Source organism: Lethenteron reissneri, chromosome 65 (assembly GCF_015708825.2).
Source record: "Lethenteron reissneri isolate LAM-NWPU_2019-01 chromosome 65, ASM1570882v1, whole genome shotgun sequence".
Lineage (NCBI taxonomy): Eukaryota > Metazoa > Chordata > Hyperoartia > Petromyzontiformes > Petromyzontidae > Lethenteron > Lethenteron reissneri.
In genome coordinates, this window is record NC_083843.1 from 3,006,795 (window position 1) to 3,010,170 (window position 3,376).

Below are 3,376 nucleotides of genomic sequence, written 5' to 3' on the forward strand. Positions count from 1 at the left end.
CAGCAAATACACAAGCAGTTGTCATCAGAAATATTTCCTGATGACGACTGCTTGTGTTGCGGTCGAAACGTCGTGATTCATTAATTTATATTTTCTCTACCTACGTGACTTTACAGAAAGAACCAACGAGTACAGTGCACGGTAGATTTCAAAAGATTCTAGATTTGAAGCTTTCGTGACTGCAATGATTCATATTCTTAGGTTTTTTCGGTAAAGTCACGTAGGTAAAAACATTAAAAAGTAAAATAAAATAAAAATCACGACGTTTCGGAGGCAACACAAGTCTCCGTCATCAGGTGGGACCGTCACAGCCACGACAGCTGTATCAAGTTAATGAGAGATTGCAGGAGCTACCACTCCGTTTATATAATGGTTGGAGAAGGTGGTGGGGCAAGGGCCGCATACTTTTTATTAATATGGTAAGGTGAGGCTTAAGACTAAGAATAGACTGCATAACAAAGGCTGAGCCTTTATTATGGAGAGGTGCGGTTTGTGATTCAACCTGTGACAGGGAGACCACCACTAAACATGGTAAAACTGTAATGGTTGTCTGTCAAATAAGATTGGCAAATAAGTGTAGTTAAAGCTTTTTTGCATGGTTAATCACATCTTTCCAATGATTACTCAGTTTGTAACCGTCATCGTTGAAATTATGTCTGTGTTTGTATATTTGTATGGCTTCGTGTACAAACCTTCGGCCGTTGCCGATCATTGCTACAACTCGGTGGGCTCTCATGAAATTGTATTTTCCGAGACCAAGGTTCTCTGCAAACCTCCTGGCTACCATCAAAGGTTTGTACACGAAGCCATACAAATATACAAACACAGACATAATTTCAACCGTGATGACGGTTACAAACTGAGTAATCATTGGAAAGATGTGATTAACCATGCAAAAAAGCTTTAACTACACTTATTTGCCAATCTTATTTGACAGACAACCATTACAGTTTTACCATGTCTAGTGGTGGTCTCCCTGTCACAGGTTGAGTCACAAACCGCACCTCTCCATAACAAAGGCTCAGCCTTTGTTATGCAGTCTATTCTTAGTCTTAAGCCTCACCTTACCATATTAATAAAAAGTATGCGGCCCTTGCCCCACCACCTTCTCCAACCATTATATAAACGGAGTGGTAGCTCCTGCAATCTCTCATTAACTTGATACAGCTGTCGTGGCTGTGACGGTCCCACCTGATGACGGAGACTTGTGTTGCCTCCGAAACGTCGTGATTTTTATTTTATTTTACTTTTTAATGTTTTATCCTACGTGACTTTACCGAAAAAACCTAAGAATAAAATTTCAAAAGAGGTTGTGGCCAAAACATGTCGCCAATTTTTTTTCCAGATCTCGGAAGCTACGCAACGTTGAGCCTGGAGCCCTGGACTGTGGCACTGGGATTGGTGAGCGGCGTGCACGTCGGAGTGCGGTGAGCAGATTACGCGTTGTGCCTCTCTCCGATGCGCTTTCAGGTTCTGCCCCTCGTTGTTCAGCGCGATGTCTGTGACGTTCCCTCCACGTGCTGGGAGCATCGTCAAGATTTGAAGCTTCTTCAGTTGAAAGTGGAAATGTGAGGAGCATTGACAGCTTTCATTCTTCGTTAAGGTGGAGCTGAGATTCCAATCATAATTGTTAAGTTATTTAATGAGCTTCAGGATACTCTTCGAGCCATGGGTAAGGTTTTACATATTTGTTCAAGTAACGAGACATTGACTGGACATGAAGGGACTTGCATTTGTCCTCTTCAATCGATCTTCAGTCAGCGTGTCAACATCGCCCTCACTGAAGTGGGCATCGGTGCACATCACAGCAGTACGGGAACGGTACCGGGGCCACAGAGCAACGGGAATAGATTAAAAGAAACCCGTCACGACCTCAGCAGCAACCATCTACTGAGCAAAGTTAATATGCAAATGTGCGCAAAGAATAGCAGAATAACATTACGTAGCAAATAACGTGAATAATAAGTAAAGCAAATGAATAATACAATTAATAATGTGAATGAATAATAAAATAAATAAAATAAAATAACTGAGATATATCAATGTACTAATGTAAATGAACTAAAAAAGTTATATTTTTGTCATTTAAATACATTTTTTTATTTATGAATAATAAATTAATACAATTCAAATAAACGTAATCCTTAAAAAAAGAAATTTTAAAAAATATGTAATAATTATAATAACATGAATGGTGTATTAATAATACATGATTAATAAAATTAATAGCCAGGAAATACAATAAATAATAAATACATAGCCCCTCCCCCCCCCCTTGTTAAATGGTGGATGCTAGGGGCAGGCGAGTGCTGCGTCTTCTACAGGGCACGGAGTTGAGAGACACTCGGCGCGTTGTGAACGTCCTGTGGGCAGGGCGTGCTCGAGACGGCTCGTCCCGCCAGCGTCGGGTGAACAATCCCCGTGCGGTTTGGATGAACTTATTCACTCGCACGAACGCCGCCCACCCATTGTACATCACATAAATTACGGGGGAAATCACTGCTGTTGAGAATATATTTTATTTTTTTAAATCAAAGAAACCACGCGTGACAGAACCCTCCGAGTGTAGGCACACGAGCTACAACATCAAAGTGAAGGAGTGTGCGCACGTCAATGAGAATGGTCGTGAGTGGCAACGCTGCTGAGCTACTCACAGTGCAGCTGCTCGAGTGGAGGAGGAGAGGCGAGTTTGATGATGAACCCGTGTACCCAGACACATCTAACGCGATGGAGCAGGTGAAGATGAGTCCACTTGCTGTACTGCCATCTGCTGGCAAGCCAGGGTATGGTGACCTCTGTGCCCAGGGGGAAGGGAGTGATCCACCTGGATTACAGGGGATCCCTCCCTCCTCAATGAAATCCAGTGCTGGATTTCAGGCACACATCACCACAGCCCGTGCTATAAAAGGTACAGCGCAGTAGGTTGTTGGATGGCAACAAGAGAGTGTTTAGAAAGTCTGTAGAGAAGTTTATGAATGACAACAAAACAACCGAAGGCTTTAGCTGGTGGAGTAAAAATGTCGAGAGAGTTCGGTATTTCTGCTGTGGACGGAGCTATTCATCTACGAGCCACCCATTTCAACGCACGCAGTTACTCAGAATACATTATTTATAGTGTCCACAGGCCGTGCGCATCGTGGGGGTTGTTTGGCCATACTTCACCACGCTGGCCAGTACGGGTTGGTGGTAAACATGGGATCTATAGACAGAGGTACATGTTGCAGTACAACATTGGATTGTTCTGCTTTACCCTATTCTTCCCACAACAATGTCCAGCCTAGCAACCAGAAAATAACTGAGTCGGAGGCAAGGCACATATAGGGCCACACAAGAGGTTTAACGAACCCGCTTCATGTACAACATCTTGCTACTTTGC